This window comes from Ailuropoda melanoleuca, chromosome 3 (assembly GCF_002007445.2).
Source record: "Ailuropoda melanoleuca isolate Jingjing chromosome 3, ASM200744v2, whole genome shotgun sequence".
Classification (NCBI taxonomy): Eukaryota; Metazoa; Chordata; class Mammalia; order Carnivora; family Ursidae; genus Ailuropoda; species Ailuropoda melanoleuca.
The window spans coordinates 79,176,871-79,195,302 of NC_048220.1; the positions used below are offsets into that span (position 1 = coordinate 79,176,871).

The 18,432-nt window shown below is 35.0% G+C and overlaps 1 protein-coding gene across 5 annotated transcripts in view; it reads left to right on the top strand.

Moving 5' to 3' along the window:
• Positions 1-18,432, top strand: part of FER (FER tyrosine kinase) — a 418,243-nt gene that overhangs the window by 207,159 nt on the left and 192,652 nt on the right. The window lies entirely within an intron of this gene.

Genomic DNA, 18,432 nt, shown 5'->3' on the forward strand with positions numbered 1-18,432 from the left:
GGGGGGGGGAAGTTCTGATATAGAATGCTTGCTGTTAAGATTCCTATTTAATTGCCTCTTTTAGATCAATTTTTAGGTCTATTGAGAATGGAAGAACACAAAAAGTTACAAAATGTCTGCCTCAGGATAAATTCATCAAAAATACATAAATCTCCATGTGGACCTCTGAACTGAGGGGAAGGAATCCAATTTTAAATGCCAATTTTTACCACTCCCAACATGTGATCTGGGGCAAGTCAGTTGCCTACAGTAACCCTACATGGTTGTTGTAAACATCATGTAAGAAATCTCTGTGGATATATGTTGGAAATTGTAAAATATCATATTCTTCCTTCTTTAAAAACTTTTTCACATGACAAATAAGTCACAACAAGGGTCAAATTTGGAAGATTTCAAACTATGAAGGAAGAGTAAAAGACACTTATTGAGTGCGTAGTCTGTTGACGACCCTCTACTTCTATTATTTTATTAAATCTTTTCAACAACTGTGAATTGAGCATTATTATCCCCATTATTAGGTGAGGAAAGTCAGAGATTGTAATTTACCCTAAATCATTTTTCTCGTACATTTTTGAGGTGGGTCCTGAAACTTATTCGGTTCTATTTATCATCTTTTTACTATAACCTCCACTAGCATAAATTATAACCTATGGTCTCAGTAATGTCGGTAGTTCAACAACTTTTTTTTTTTTTATATTCCAATATTCTAGCACTAGGAAGTAACAGTGAACTTGACAGTTATGGTGTCATCCTTTATGAAAATTAGTCCAGCAGGAACTATATAGCATGTTGTACTAAGGAAAATACAGGGCAATATTGAAATATTCAGCCTTCATTTAATATAGTCTGGGGAGTCAAATTAAACTTGGATTTTAGGCTTGATGCATTTAATAAAATAAAAGAACCCTGTCATAGCACATGTAGCACCTAGACTGACTTTCAGTTTCTTATCTCAAACTTTACCAGCAGTTATTTTGAGCAATGTTAGACTCAAAATTAATAGGCCCTGGAGGCCACTAATGTTCTTTAAATGACCTCTCAGGGGTATTTTACCCATAAGCCTACCTCATACTTTCTTAAATATTATGATTTTTTTTAGTCTAAGGAACGAGGTTTTTCAGTAATCTATTCCATATATTTCTTATTTACCTTATAAATATTTTAGGGATGATGGGAATAGGTAGATGAGTCCCAAGAGGTTAAAAGAATAACTCATTGGAATTTTTTAAACTCAGGTAGAAGGTCAGGATTTGGTATTTATAGCACAAACATTGCCCGAAGTGTGTCATTTCATCATTTTAAAGTATTTGTGAAATGTGTCTGTGTACACAGACTCAGAGAAGCATGTAGAAACATGTAAGAAAATGTATAAGAGGGGGCGCCTGGGTGGCACAGCAGTTGAGCGTCTGCCTTCGGCTCAGGGCGTGATCCCGCGTTGTGGGTTCGAGCCCCACATCAGGCTCCTCCGCTATGAGCCAGCTTCTTCCTCTCCCACTCCCCCTGCTTGTGTTCCCTCTCTCGCTGGCTGTCTCTATCCTGTCAAATAAATAAATAAAATCTTTAAAAAAAAAAAACGTATAAGAGGATTTCTGGCATGAACATGGTTGCATGACAACGTTTTTTACCCTGTTGCCTGCTGGAAACCTTAGCAAAGAGAACAACAAAAGTAAAATATCCATAAACTGCATTTTTCATGAAATTAAGAACCATAGATAATTTACCAACTTCAGAGTACAGGTTATGGTAGCCAACCTTAGATTGGGCAGAAGTTGTATAGCACCAAGTTAAGACATGATCAGATAGCCCAGCTGCTGTAGATCTTACCAAGCTCCAGCAAAAATACCTTTGGAAGGAGGAATTTACCCTGACGCTCTCAGGGTATATTCCTTGCTTACATCAATGAATGTAGGAAATGGGTGGGGAAAATAAAATTTTACATATAACTTAAGTGATACAGCCAAAGCTGCACTCGGAAGAAAATGTAGAGCCTTAAATACTTATTTCATAAAACAAAAAGTGAAATAATTGAGTGAAGCATATAACTCAAAGAATTAGGAAAAACGAACCCACAATTAAATAAAAGAAAGCAGAAAGAAGGAATTAATAAAGATAAAAGCATAAAGGGATGAATGAGAAAAAGAGAAAACAATACATGTATATATATAATAATTGCTTTTAAAAAGATAAATACATAATTAAAAACTCTTGTTAATTTAATCAGTATAAACCTGTACCACAAAAGTACCAATCTCTTTAATATATAAAGAGCCTCTAAAAGTTGTTTAAAAAGAGAGAGAGACAACCAAACAGAAAAATTGGCAATGGACATGAGGGGATAGTTCAAAAAATAAAAATACAGATGGCTTTTAAAGATACGGCAGATAATTGCTTCACTCAGTGGAATAAACAGAAATTAAAACTATAATGAGATATCATTTTTTCACCTATTACATTGGCATAAACGCACAGTTTAATAATTCACTTTCTTGGCAAAGATGCTCAGAAAAGGCTCTTGATGTTTTGCTAATGAGAGTATAAATTAGAAGAGTCTCTGTAGATGGCAAATTGGCAAAATCCATCAGAATTGTAAAATGTGTATGCCTTTGACTTAGCATTAATAATTCTATATTCTTTAATTACATTTGTATACATATGAACTGGTGTCAGAACAAGATTAGTCACTGCAGCATTGTTTGTACTATTAGGAGATGGGAAATAATTGAAATGTCCATCACTAGGTGTCTAATCAAATCAATTATGGTACCTCATCCTATGGAGTACTATAAACGAGGAAGCTTTCTGGGTGCCCACTGAAGGCAGCTCCACGGTGCATTGTTAATAAAAGAAACTAAACTATAAGGCAGAGTTTATGTTGTGTTATCTTTAGTATAAAAAATATGGGGAGTATAAGATTGTATGTCTGAATTTGCTTTTTTAACGATAAAGAAACTTTAAAAATATACTCAAGATGCTAATACTAATGATGATGATGTCTAACGGAGGATACTTGTTTTGGTGGGTTTGAAATCAGCAGCAAACGTTTAAGGGAAACTTTTTACTGTTTACATTTATTTTATTTTACTGTTTATATTTTATTTTTTGAAAACACTCTGAATATTTTGTCCATTCAAAACTTAAATTAAGAAGTATTTGAAACTGTGGTAGCTGCTCTCAAGCAGTTATAATTTTTCAGGGAGATGCTTTATTGAAAAATTATTGTTAAAAGGATAAACTATTCATGTTAAATGTTGTTAAAGTAGAAAAAACAATTTATAAAATAGTGTTATGGTATTATCCCATTTTCAAAAAGTGAAATGGACATACACATAGTATGTATGTATATACATATACATGTAAGTTGAAAGACTGTACTCCAGAATATTATGATTATCTCCAGTTAGAGAAATTATGGGTATTTTTTTTTTTTGGCTTAAGTTTGGGTTTTAGATTTTTTTCATTGAACATGTTATCGGTAACATTAAAATTTTTGTAACATAATGTTATATAATAATGTTTAGTAGAACCCTAAAGCTGGGTTTTTAAGACTTTTTTTCTCCACAATGCATAGAAAGAAATTGTATTTTATGTTGAGACCCAGGACACACAGAATTATAAGTGTGGCTATGTATATGTGTCTATGCCTGAAACAAGTTTTGTAAAACAACTTTATTATGCTTCTTATATGTGATGCATTCTATTATCTTTTTAAAAAGTCTACATCCAAAAACTGATTTTGTGAAACTCAATTTGAAAAATATTCATGTAAAGGTTTTTAAAAAACCAATAAAATTGATTTTTAAAGTACCGGTATGTACCAATATGTACCAATTTCAGAAGAAGAACAAATGGCCTGGGAATGATTCACACAGGAAGATGGACTTGATGTAGGCCTTGAGGATAAGCAGGAGTAGGGAAATTTTTTTGTGGTTATGGTAAGGGAATAATCTAAAACAGGGGAAATAATGGTAAGGGAGTAATCCAGAACATGGGACTTGTTTTAAGGAAGTCAAGATCAGTTTGACAGAAGCAGATGATTTAGAAAGGTGAGTAATCTCAAAAGTTTCAGCTAAAGTCAGATTTTTTAGATCATTGAATACCAATATTGGGATTTATCTATGGAAAATGTCATTCCACTGAAGATTTATAAGCAAGGGGTAAATGTAAACCAAGCATAGCTGAAGTATAGTTGGCGATACCACATACCGCATTAAAATGTTGAAGGCTATCTACCTTTTAATTGTTTGAAGAAGTTAAGGCATTTATTGGCACATTTAAAAAACAAATCAGTTTTCATTTTACCGTGTTTCAGAAAGAATGTGTACAGCCATAATCAAATTATATTACAGTAAAAAATGTTAAAATAGTGATAGAAACAAATTATTAGTACCAGTGAAAAAATAATAGTGGACGTTTTAACAACAGTAAGTACAAAATGCAGGCTCTTAAAGACCTTTAATAATTTCTGTGTTGAGCTTGAAATTTAGGTGTAAACCGTTATAGGAAAAGAGTTAACTTATTTCATGATTAGAGAGGAGGAAGGATATTAATTTGCTTAAAGCCAAGTTTTACCAGTAAGTTCCAAAGGAAATTTCTGTCTTGGGATTTTAGATATAACAATGTCTTTAACAATATTTCTGCAGAAGTTTAGGAAGAGATTTCATTGGTTGTTGTTTTTAGTGTCCTTTAATAACGGCCAAAGGCGAATATAAAATACAACTTAATATAAAACATTCTGCATCAGCATTTTTTCCCTCTATTTTTAGTTTTTGCTGAATAGAATGGTAAAATTCTCTAGGATCCAGATTTATGATTGAAATATTAATAAGATTAGCATCAATATATTAAAAAGTTTAAACAAGTTCCAAAATACCAAAAGATTATACCTATAACATTTATAGATATCTCATCTTAATCATATATCTGGACAATTTAACATTTAGCCAAGTTTGTGGACAATCCACACAATGAGTAAAAAAAAAAAAAAAATCTTAACATGAAATGGGGTATTGCTGAATTTTGTTTTCATTCACACTTTACCTGTACAAAAAAAGTCCACAACATGTTGCCAATAATTTATTTTATTTTGGAAATTATCAGTGCTAAATAATTTAATGGAGAAACACCATCTCTTTTAATGTCTTACTTTTCAAATGTTAGTGAGAATCTATTTGATGTTCTAATGGACTAAGGTAGTGAAAGCAAGAAGTCTCAACCAAGGAAAAGACAAAGGTACTCTGACAGAGTATGCATTCATCAGGTACTTCTGTAATTGAAGCAGGAGAAAAGGGGTCCATGGAAGAGAAGGGGCAAGGAGTGGTAAGGTAGGGAGTGCGTGAGATGAGTTGGTAAGAGGTAAAAGGACACCAGGAGAGGAGGGCGCTGTCTGCCTCCAGGCTGGCGGGTCTCTTCAGACACATCACCCCTGTTCTTTACAGTTACTCACCCTCCTCTCCTCTCGCTGGCCCCACAGCCTGTGGCCTGCAAAAACTTCTGAGGTAGAAAACCTCTGATAATGATAACCTAACTTCCATTTTAATTACTTGTCAACTTTGTCTAGCATTGATATTCATAAAGTATTCCAAAAAAAGGTCCTCCTCCCCTGCGTTCACACTGAACTTTGTGGTAGTTACAGTAGCTAATTTATTCATTCAGCTATTATTATTAGTTTTGTCTGAGATCCCTATTAGCAATAAGCCCCTTGAGAGCAATAAGGATATTTTTATTCATTTTTATGCATCTCAGTGTCTGATGTATAATTCAGTAAATATTTGATGTTATTTTTGAGAAAATCTGGACATTTAATAAATGCTTGATGTAATAGTTGAAAAAAATTACAACCGAGACTTTATATTCTATTTTAGAACAATATAGAAATTTTAGCTTTTACTGTTTCCAAAGTGAAGCATGGTTGAGGCTTATGAATGAGATCCCTTTGGAAATAAGATACGTTCTGTTTCAGTTCCGTGGTTTTGTACTAGAAGTTACTTTTTCATGTGGTTCTCATGCTCTTAGCAAACTTTGTAACTGTTTTTAAGTACAGATGGAAAATATTTCTGGTGCATTCTTAGTCGTCTTGTGTGTTTTATACAATCACAAACTGTATTTGATTGGTTCCGTAAAATTCATTTGACAGCTTGATGAGACTTCTTTCTGATACTAACTTTAAAGCAGTGAAGCAATCTTACATAATATTTCATTTTCCTTATTTGCAAATTACTGTCCTGTATTAACCTATTTCAAAAGTGAAAATGAAATATGAGAACAGGCATTGCTTGTTTTCACTTTTTAGAAGAGCCATTTATCTTTCTTTACCGTATTAACTAAATTAGCGTTCACCTTTTGCTACATTGTCCTTGTAGGGAACAATTTAATTGTGCCACAAAAGACTTGTCCCACATCCTACTTTACTTTAGGTAGACTAAATATGGGTGCTAAGAATTTTAATGACTTCGAGATAATAGGATTTAAATTAAAAAGACCAAGGACATTAAAAAGATATCTGTAAGTGATTTTTTAAAATGGAATGCCACATTCATCTATAAGCCTTAGAGAAAATGAAACTTAAAGTTTTTCCTTCTGTTATTTATGTAACAACTACTACCTATTAAAACTAGACCAAAAATGAGGTCTTAGAATACCCAGAGAGAAATTATCTTGTGGGACATCCTGAAACCTTGATTGGTGACTATTTAATGAGAAATAGACTCAAGATCAGCGAAGTTCAGTTATAATTTCTTGTGTGTCACTTAGTTATAAAGAACCTTCATGCTCAGATCATGGCCCTCATTGTTTTGTGGTTTACCATTACAGATATTTCCTAATGATGGACTCAAGGGTTAATGATTTTATCAATACTTTCTGGCAATGCTGTGTTCTGTTTTGAATAATAAATCTGTATCCTTTTTTTTGGCCCTGGAATCACTTCAGTTGGAGACCATAATAATCTTTTTTTTTTTTCCTTTGGTGCAAAAAGATGATTTTATTAAAGCATGGGCACAGGACCTATGGGTAGAAAGAGCTGCTGCCCTGGGATTGTGAGGGTGGCTGATTTAGATACTTAGAAGTTGGGGGAGGTAAGGAAAAACAGAGGTGTCCAAAAGGACTTTCATATGCTAAAGAAGGCTCTTGGGATACTGGAGGCTTTGCTATTGTGGAGCTAAGGTTGTTTTTCCCTCTAGCAAAGCATTAACATTAAGATATAAGATATATACTCTGCCTTTCTCATGTGTTTGTCAATGGGATGCAGGTTAGAAGGAAATTTATTTACATTCCCTTCTGCCTTTCTTTTAGGGCATGGAGTGCCTGAGGAATGTCACACGTATCCCAAGGGGGGGGTGGATATGGGGTGTCAGCTTGTTCTTTGTCCTTGCTTGACTTCTGCTCCCTCATCATTCACCACTGAACAATTTGACCCTAAATCTTTAAGGTTGTTAAAGGTGGAAGGTCTTACCTTCTGTAACTTCTTCCTGCAGAATAAGGGTGTAGAGCTGTCTCTCCCTATGGGTCAACATTGGTCGGTAGGGGAATTTATATCTATAGGAGTTACCAAAGGCAGAGGCAGCCAGTCCAAGTAGACAACATATATGAACCTCCTTGAATAGAAAGGATTATCTGTCAGCCGGAAGTTATGGCAATGAAGGCGTCTTGGCAACAGGCGGGGAAATACCGGGATTGACAACAAAATAAGGTTAATGCTGTTATGAGAAAGAGAAGCCTGAATAAAAGACCTTTGATAGCTGACCATCATTTTCCTCCATTCCAACAAGAGTTTCAACCAATCACTAAAGGAAAGAGAGATTCTTTAAAGCACCAGTTTGAGTAACTGTATCTTTTATTTTGTTTTGGTGATGTCTGGAATATGTACATAACATTTTGCTTTCATGTTATTAGCACATGTTCCATGTTGTGCAGCAGTTAAAACATCTAATGCCATTCTATTTTATAGAACCACTTTACACATTTGTGTTACTTCGATATTTAATAGAGAAATGCTATTTTGAGTGCCATTTAGGGCTTTGACCGTGTACTTATTAAGAGCTTCCATGTGCCAGACAACCTCCTCCAGTCCCAAAGAGGGAACAATGATGGATGCTAGGTGGTCATACCAATGAGACACAAAACATGTCCACCATTGTTTTAAATTTGGAAGGTTGGCTGGGTTGGTAATGGTTTTAATAATGTGTCTGCATTATTTTGCCTGTAAAATAATGGTTTGCCAAGCAAAACCCAGAGTACAGTGTCCTATCCAGCCCCAGGGATGCTGTGGACACAAGTTAGAGTCGTGTAAGTATTGGGTTCTGTTAGGAGCCAGTCATCTAATTCTAGACCTCCTTGAACTGCAGTCAGGATATCAAGGGCTGTTCGGTTTTGGAGGGCCACTTTTTAAATTTGTGGGTGACTGCATGTCAAGCTTAGTTAAAGGTGGTCACTGTATGCTTGACTAAAGACTTTATGCGCAATTTTACATGAATAGAGGTGGCTTCTAGGATAAATATGACTAAGGAATAAGACCATCAAGAAGCCCTGTTTGTTTGAGGTCTTGCCTGAGCAATATTCTAATTTCAGGGAATTACTGGCATGTGGGAGAAGACTTGTCTCAGGAGATAAGGGCATCCCCAAGTGCATCATCCAGTCCAATCATAGGGAAAGTGGGGTCATCCATTATCTCCACAGAATAATAAGCACTAAGATTGTCTATACATGAGCTGTTGTGGCAGTTTTCTCTGAAGTTTACCTCAAGTTCTCCAGCATCAGTTTTTAGGGTTAGGAAAAAAGGCAGTGTTAGTTTTTAATGACTTTAAGTCAAGAGAATGGAAAAAGATTGGAAATCTTAGCTGGAGAGCCATAGCCAAATGTTTGAGGAAACCAGAAGAATTCAGGATCTGGTCTAGTTTATAATAAATAGTATTAAAATTTAGTATTTACAAAAATGTGTTATTGAAACATTTCCTCTCTATAATCCCCATTTTTAATCAGAGATAGCTAATTTATTTGAAAAGCAAGTCCGGTTTTAACAAACTTGGCCTAATTATTTACATAAACTCAGCAAGAACAATGATTGGCCATATAGACCTTTTAAAATTTGCTTTGTTAGAACTTTTTTAAGGTATCTCTAGATTGAACTTTCAGTAGCCTCTCTAGGCCAGAAGCCAGGCCAAATACTTGCCATCAGACATGCCTGCAATACCTGTAGATGTGGGCGAATTCCTCTTATTGAGGACCCCAAAGCATCCTGAGGTACCTCCAGGAAGTAACATTCTTTACTCACCTGGTAGGGCTGCTGGGAACTCTGTAAGCAAGGTGTCAGGCCATCATTTCCAAGGGGGCTTTATGGCTCTATGCTTCATAAGGTCAGCCTTAGTTCCTTTAAGTTGTATAGTCACATCTGAGTCTATGCACGTCTCATGTCATTCCAGTCGAAGCTTTGGTAAAATAACCAACGTTTCCGATGGTTACAAGGAGAACGGTTTCTTTCCTTTCTTTTTTTTTTTTTTTAAGATTTTATTTATTTATTTGACAGAGACAGCCAGCGAGAGAGGGAACACAAGCAGGGGGAGTGGGAGAGGAAGAAGCAGGCTCATAGCAGAGGAGCCTGATGTGGGGCTCGATCCCATAACGCCGGGATCACGCCCTGAGCCGAAGGCAGACGCTTAAGGACTGCGCCACCCAGGCGCCCCAGGAGAACCGTTTCTTACTGAACTTACGCAAACAACTATAATTGCAATGAAAGAAAGAACACTTACAGAGATTTTGAATTTCAGAGGGTTCAGAGAGAGAGAAAAGTTAAATGCTTTAATTTGTTCACAGAGGAATGTTTTATCACATTTTTGTAAGTTATGAATATCTTAAGAGAAAGTTTCCTTAGTCTGGAAGAACAAACATTAGAGAACCAGCAATGTTTCAAACAAGAGTCACAAAAACCATAATCATCTTCTTTAGTTCATTTATTTCCATGTTACTGATTTTTGTTTAGTTTGAATGCAGCTTTTTACTTAGTTCTGGAAATTCTTACCCATTTCAAAGGTATGAAATACATGTCATAACCATCATTTTTAAATATTCTAATGCTGAACTATGAGTCAACAGAGTTTTTTGAATCTTCTCTAGAAATTAAGAGACTCCTCCCCTGCTTTTACAATCTTGAATATGGGGTTTCAGGAAGGTCATCAGTGTTCATCTGAAATAAACAGGTCAGAATTTTCCAGAAATCTNCATCAGTGTTCATCTGAAATAAACAGGTCAGAATTTTCCAGAAATCTGTAGGTTTGAAGCATGTGTCTGACTGGCTCTTCAGTTAGCATTCAACAAATACATATTGAACACCTACTAGGTGGTGGAACCTAGGTACTGAAGGTACCGTGGTGACTGTGACAGTCTTTGTCCCGAAAGAAAGTAGTCCGTACAAACTGGAATAGGATTTATCACCTCAATCATAATTCTTATTTACTTGTCTGTCTTCCCAATCAGACTAATTTCTTTCTTTCTTTCTTTCTTTTTTAGTTAATTTATTTATTTGAGAGAGAGAGTGTATGACTGGGAGGATAGGCAGAGGGAGAGAATCTCAAGCAGATACCCCACTGAGCGCAGAGCGCTACACAGGGGCTTGATCTTAACGACGATGAGATCATGACCTGTGCCAAAATCAAGTCAGGTGTTTAACCAGCTGAGCCACGAAGGTGCCCCCAGACTTGTCAAAATCCCTTTCACTTTTCAGAATGTGATCCGCTGTTCATACTTAAAAAAAAAAAAAAATCTTTGTAATGCTGCTTTTTTCCCCCTGGAATGTATTTTGAGCATCATTTCCTATTTAAAAGTCTTTCTTCACCCTACTAGTTCAGATTAGGTCCTGCTGTCCCTGCGCTTCCATAGAATTCTGCCACAAACCACGATGATATCACTTATTTTGTAGTATCAAAGTTATTTTGTTTTATTTTATTTTTAAGTAATCTCTACACCCAACATGGGGCTCGAACTCATGACCCCAAGAACAAGACTTGCATGCTCTACCAACTGAGCCAGTCAGGCACCCCTGTTTTTCATATACTTCTAGTTGTGTATCTGTGAGGTCAAGGACCTATATTAATTTACTTTTGTCTTCCTTGTACTGGTTTAATGATGGCACGTAAAAGGTGCTCAATAACTAAAAATTGAAAGAAAATTTTAAAGAACATAGGATGATATGAACTCATAGGTGCAATTGTGTACAAGTAGTCCAAAAAAAATCTAGGTTTTAATAGGAATGTTGTAATACATAAAACAGAGGTGGTCATTTGGTCCCTATTCAATGCATAGAGTAGGACCTAAATGCCTTAGATTTTAATTCTTGTATCCATTTTCAAGAAAGAGCAATGAAACTAGAAAAGATCCAAATTGGGAGATTTATAGGGATTACTAATTTGGAAATGTTATGTGACAACTAATAGTTAAGGAAACGATTATTGTTCAATGATTCAGTGACTTCTTGTGTATGTCATCCTTTCATGGCTTATTTGTAGAAAATTGAATAAATTTCTAAGCTGGTAAGAATGTGAAATTTTTCCTCAGCTACCATAGATCTTGTGAATTAAAGTATTTATTTTTTTAGATATTTGGAAAAGCCTAAATCGTTGATTTGACTGATGGCAAGTTTCATTTCCTTTATTAACCCCTTAGAAATTCTAGTTTGGAGTTAGAGCAATTAAAGCAATGTTCTTCCCTTAAGGGGTTTCCCCAATTATTTCCTGAAGCTGAGTAGGCGAGAAAGGCCATTCAGAGGCTGACAGCTTGGTGCCTTCTCCACCAAATGTATCCTTACTAGATTGTTTTTCTTGCAAGACTTCAGACAATATATTTGTTCACTTTGAAACCCACATTCTTTCTCTGTACTTACTTCATCTACCTACCTTGTTATGGTAAAGACAAGGTAATGAAAGCATTTTGTAAATTCTCAAGAACTTTAAAAATGTCACTTATTATCATATATATATGCAATGAAATTATGGCTATCTGGGTTGGAAAGTATAAGATCCATTGATTTGGTAAAATGTGTTATCCACTAAGCTTTGGAAGCTTTAAAAAAAAATCAAGATATCTGGATACTAGGTCATCTTTTTCATAATAGTACTAAATTCCTTAAAATCCATTAGGTTCTTGTTACAGAAATATAAATTTGACCTAGATATATTAAACAGATATGCTTACAATCTGGGACAAAAGGCAGGGGAGACTCTCTATCATTGTGTGGGTTAGAGATTGAACTAATGAGTTATACTGAATTCATTCTGAAAATAGAAAAGAGTTTAGGTGTATTTTGATGGTGAACTCTCTCATTTAATAAAGCTTAAGAAAATAGTGGAAAAGAATATGGAAGTCAAAGTTATTAAAATGGGAAAGTGGAACAATAACTGGAAAATGAACAATTTAGAAAGTTAGTGTTTGTAAGTTATAGCTTGAGAAACAGAAGTATTTCTCATTTAAATATCAAGTCAAATTCAAGAGTTCAAGAAATGTTATATAGCATTGAGTAAAGAAAAAGACACAATTTTAAAAAATCACTTAAAAATGTAATCCATATTGTAATACTCATTTCTTATCTAAGTATATCATTAAGTGTGATATACAATCATCCTAACCCCATTAATACTGGATATTATACAATATTAGTTCTCTCCATTATTGGTAAAATATAATTCATTCTACAGGCCAACTTCACTTGTCAATTAAGTGGCCATGAAAGACATCATCTGTTCGGATAAACTCTTGTAATATTCTTATTTCTCTATCTAATGGAAATCATCCAGGCCANGGTAAAATATAATTCATTCTACAGGCCAACTTCACTTGTCAATTAAGTGGCCATGAAAGACATCATCTGTTCAGATAAACTCTTGTAATATTCTGATTTCTCTATCTAATGGAAATCATCCAGGCCAAAATGCCACTTAAAATAATTTCTTCAGTGCCATTTCACGTGAATTATATAAACGTGATTGATCCAGAATTTCCATGAAAAGAACTAATGTATTTGAAATTGGTTGACTATTCAGGCCTGTTGGCAAGAACATAGGATACATTTAGAAGTCATAATGAAGAAACAATGTTTGAAGGTTTGGACCGATATAAAAAAAAATTGTTAATTTCTAGAAATTCTGCAAAAGATTGAACATTTCGCTATTGTCACCAGATTCCCATAGTCCTTAAGTGGTCATCGGAAATCCCCGGTAGCTCTAGCATTATTACTAAGTGATGTGAAGAGCAAAAGAAACAGATAAACTCTGACCTTAGTTATTTTGTTGCACAGATACGTGCATCCTAATAAGGTCTCTTGCTGTTTGCTCACATTTTATTAAAGACCCACTATGTTTGTTAAAAGGCCAAAAGAATGACTTACTGGTGGGATTTTTTTATAAAAGGTTTCCTGGAAGGGATTTGGGTCATCTTTTGAACGAAATGCATGGGATAGCATATATTGTGTCAAAGGCACTAGAGCTTAGCCGAAGTCATTTTTATAATGATAGTATTTAAAGATAGGAAAAAGTCAGACCTTTAATATTTATCAGCAGATTGACTTGCTTCATTGCAACAAAGGATTTGGAGGCTCTTGCAAAAATATTTTTCATAAAACACACNTGTCAAAGGCACTAGAGCTTAGCCGAAGTTTTTTATAATGATAGTATTTAAAGATAGGAAAAAGTCAGACCTTTAATATTTATCAGCAGATTGACTTGCTTCATTGCAACAAAGGATTTGGAGGCTCTTGCAAAAATATTTTTCATAAAACACACTAAAAGCGAGGGGCTGATAAAACAGGAGCGAAGAGAAAAAAGCATAAAGTATTTGATGAAGATATAATTATCATATAGAAGTTTTACCAGAAGCTCCTCCAAAGTGGATATAGGCTAGAAATTCAGTTCTGAATTTATAAACAGCAAAAATAGGATAAAAAGGAAGCCGTGCAGGAGGACAGCCATGCCTAGTTCTGAAATCTGAGGAAACGTGCCAGAAAGTCCTTATTGAGACCAGCTTTTATTTAACAAACACTGTGTATACTGTAAGTCAGACATTGTTCTAACTGCTTTCCTCATTTAAATCTCATAAATTGACTATGAGATGGGCATTATTATTTTCCCAATTTTATACATAAGGAAACTGAGGCACTGGGAAGTTAAGTAATTTTCTCAAGAAAACAGCTATTAAGTAGCAGAGCTTGGATTCCAGCTCAAGCAGTTTGCCTTCGGGGGGTTTGCTCTCGAACACCGAACACCACGCTGTGCTGCTTCTCCCAGCGGAGCAGACATAGACAGTGCCTATGATGCATCTTTATCACACGTACTGAGTTTTATGTGACTGTTTCTCAATATGACCATCAATGATGCTAATTAGGGACAAGGGAAATTTAGTTACTTTAGTAAATATAGGTACTTTTCCACTTTTAGTTGCAGGTCTCCCTAAGGTTCACCTCCTAGGTGTGTGGTTTTGAAAGTGCAATCCCTAGAGTGGTCCTGTCAACATCCTTTGAGAGCTTGTTAGAAATGCAGATTTTCTGGCCTTGCTCCAGACTTACAGAATCAGAAACTCTGGAAGTGGGGCCTTTAACAAATCTTCTAGATGATTCTGATGCCTTCTAAAATTTGAGAACCACAAATCCCAGGTAGGAAAAAAATTAAAAGAACTATCCTGAACCTATAAATTCTCTTCATTATCTTATTTCTGTAACGTAGGTAGGGAGAATGTAGGAGGAATTTGGAATAAAAGTAGATGTATTCTACCCTTGGAAATAAGAGAAGTCACATTTATCAGGGAATAGACTGGTAATTATTTGAGGTATAAGGAGTGACCTCTATAAACTTTAATCATCTCAGAGCATCCTAATGATCAAGAATCAGTGAAGCAGAAATGCCTATTTTATGGCTTTTTGGAGAAGTTGATGTTCCAAAATTGATTTTCACAGCCTCATCAGAATTCAAAAGAAGATATCTAAAATGATATTCTGCATGAACACTATTTTTTTGGTCTTCCCTTTATGAGCTGTATATTCACTGCAGTCATTCTGAAGTAATTCTAAGGCAGAAAATGGTAAAATTCATCTATTTAAGAATTAGAATTTTTAAGCTTGTGTTTGGTCAGTTGTATTTTAGATTGAACAAGAAAGCTAAACTGTAAACATTAGTTTTTCAGAGAAATGTCCCTGACTTCTGAGCAAAATCAAATACCCCACTACACACTTTATATTTCCTTTTCAACACTTTTATTTCTTTGTAATTATACATTTAGTAGTGTGAATCTTTTGAAGCCTCACTTCCTTATCCATAAAATAGTGGTAATCTTCCCTTATCGGCTCTATTATCTCAAATGAGATAACACTTGCATGGGAAAGTTGTGGTTGTTTCTGTAATTATTTGTTTACACGGCTAATATTGTAATTCACTACACAGTAATCCTCGTGCGATGAGGATAGTATATATCTCATGCCACTGTGTTCCCTAGTAGTTAGTAAGTACTCAGTGTTTGTGGAATGACTTGATAGACTGAGTGATTCTAATCTTGATGAGATGCCTTAGCAATGTGGAAGTATGCACAGGGCCAGAAACAATTTTGGAGATAATTGAGCATCGCGTTTGGCACTTCTGGGGAAGTAGTCACTAGCACAAAATTACAAGACTGATAGCAGCTCTGACCCAGGTTTATTCTTAGGCCATGATATAACACATTCTCCCAGTTTTACCTCTTTCCTGCTTCCTCAAACCCCTATCCTCTTACTTTACCGTCTGCTTCCTTCAATTGTCTTGGTGCTTGGGGTCTAAAACAAGTTGAAATCTAATGATCTTTTAAAATTGAGTTGATTTTTGGCAGAAATCTGGACAGCTGGTTCATAATCTTCTTCTAGGTATGAAATATATGCAAAGTAGTACAGTAACTTTTGTCATCTTGTGACAGTGAGGTTTGTGATGTGACAGTCATTCTTAGCAGTTTCATCAACACAGCAGGCAGATGAGTGGTATTTCTAAGCCATATGGAGCTCCTAAGATGAGAGCAGAGGGAACACGGAAGTTATTCATCTGGAGTCTGTCAGCAAAATTCGATTTTAGGCACTTTCAAATTTTAATAGCAGAATCAAGGTCACAGAGGAGCAAGAGAATCAGCAGAATTCAAGGTCACAGAAGACGAAGAGAGAAATAGTGGCTTAAAAAGTTTCAAGTCCTTCTGGGTCAACTAAAGTACATTACTCAGATCCTTCTTCCAAAAATGGGTAGGATTGTGAGACAAGTTAATAAATCTCCTCAAGGCACGCTAACACAGATACACTCTCGCATTCCCATAGCCTTTATCACCTTCTCTCTCTCTCTCTCTGCCCTTTACTCTTTCGTATAATCAGCAAGTACCTACTGTGCACCTGGCGCCAACAGTGCAGTAAAAGACAAAACAGACGTTTTGCCAACTCTTCTTGATATGTACGCTGTTGGGACTGTTACATAATTTTTCAAAAACCTTCCCTTGCATCACCTAATCCTACTGGTATTTGTCTTGTCTTACCTTCTGAATACTTTTCTAGAAGTAAAAGATAACTAAAAGTCTTTCTAAAACCCTATTCTTTCTTACTTGTTAAAGTTCACCTTGTGTGGAGTTAAAGTGAGTGTAGGCAAAGATCTAGAAGAACATGGAAAAGGAATTGAGGGTAAGCTCACCAGATTTACAGAAACCACTTGATTTGTCCAGTTAATAATAAATTAGAAGATAGAAATGTAAAAATTGAATAAAATGCTCCACTGAAACCAGCTAATTACATGCACAAATGTAAGTACCTTTAGAGAGTAAAACTAAAAAAATATGTAAAATTGGAAAGAAAAATTAAATAAGCACATTTAAAAATATAGAAGAAAAATATCTAGGAGATGAAACTGTTCTTAACCCAAGACATGATGCACGTGAATGACTACCTACGAGTCAGTCATTTCTGTACATTTTTATAGTTAGATTTCACAGAGTATTACGCTCATTTCTTCTCATTACACTTAAAAATACACAGATGTGACAAATTACTATTCATCTGGAAGTATGTGGGGAAAATATGATAAAGGACATATCTAAAAATCAATTGGGAAGGGGATTATCTCTCAGTCACTTGTGGTGAGGTAAATTGGTTAGCTGTTTGGTAAAGCAGGTGCTGTATATTAGAAATATTACAAATATAGGAAAATAATGAAGAAATACTAGGTTCTGAACAAATATTATATCTGTAAATTCAGTGAAATATTGACATTTATGAACATACCGAATACTCAAAAATCTTAGGTCATTTGGCACATTCTTTTCTTTCATGCTATGAAATAGTACCCATCTTTCCACTTTTTAAAAAAGATCAATTAATGCTACATATGTCTGTTTTTCTTTACTTGATCAGTTTAGGATTTTTTTACATGTTGTATTGCTTGTATATTACTACATCTCTCCCTTTGTGTCTTGATGATTAATATAAGCCTTTGAAAAGTGTCCAAGAAAGAAATTATGCAAATATAGTTATTTTAGTAGTAGTTCCATGATAAAAATTACAAGTGGAGCAAGCATGAGAATACATAGCTATTAATATGAAGAAACTTAATATGGTATAGCTAGGCACTTAATACGTTTCTGTTCGTTTGAATAAGACCGTTTGTACTCTATTCCCCAATCCTTGTTTTAGTTCTTTATAAGCATTCTCATTGTCCCTGTAATCAGCCTAAGATCAAGGAGTATATCATAACAATTTTGTATCCCTCTAGCACCTTGTGCTTAGTTGGAATTCAATACATTTTTCAAGAACTGATTAGGTGATTCAGGCCATGCCACAGATACAACCCATTTAATTTTGTATCACAAACATACAATATAAACAGCTTCTTACTATTATTTATATCAGTAAAAGCCAAAATTTTTTAAAATTAGTTGAGGTATGAAATAAAATACTGATGACTCTGAAAGCAAGTTAACACCAATATGATTCTTTTAGAAGTCCCTCAACTCAGGCAATAGTAGAAGAAAAACATATGATTTTGCTAACTTGTTTTGTCCTGGGGGTTCTCATTTATATTCTACTTGTTCACATAGATACTGTAATCAAATTGAAAAAGTGTGGTTGATAATTAATGAGTTTCAAAATGCCAGAAGACCCAAATTCTGTAAAAAGTGTTGTGAATGACATCTTGACTTAAAGAGAGCAACATCTCAGCTTGGAAAATTATGCCGACGCTTGCTACAGCATTGGTGTATACGTGTGTGTGTGTGTGTGTGTACGTGCCACCCGATGGCCCACTTAATGCGGTTTAAAGAAACACAGAGAAGTAAGGAGATTTTTAAAAAATTGCAGGTGAAGACAGAATGAAGGAAATGGATGAGAGGTTAACAGAAACCATGATAATACTGTATAAATATTTTAAAGGTGTCAATAGGAATGACATTTTTGGTAGTTGAAAGAGA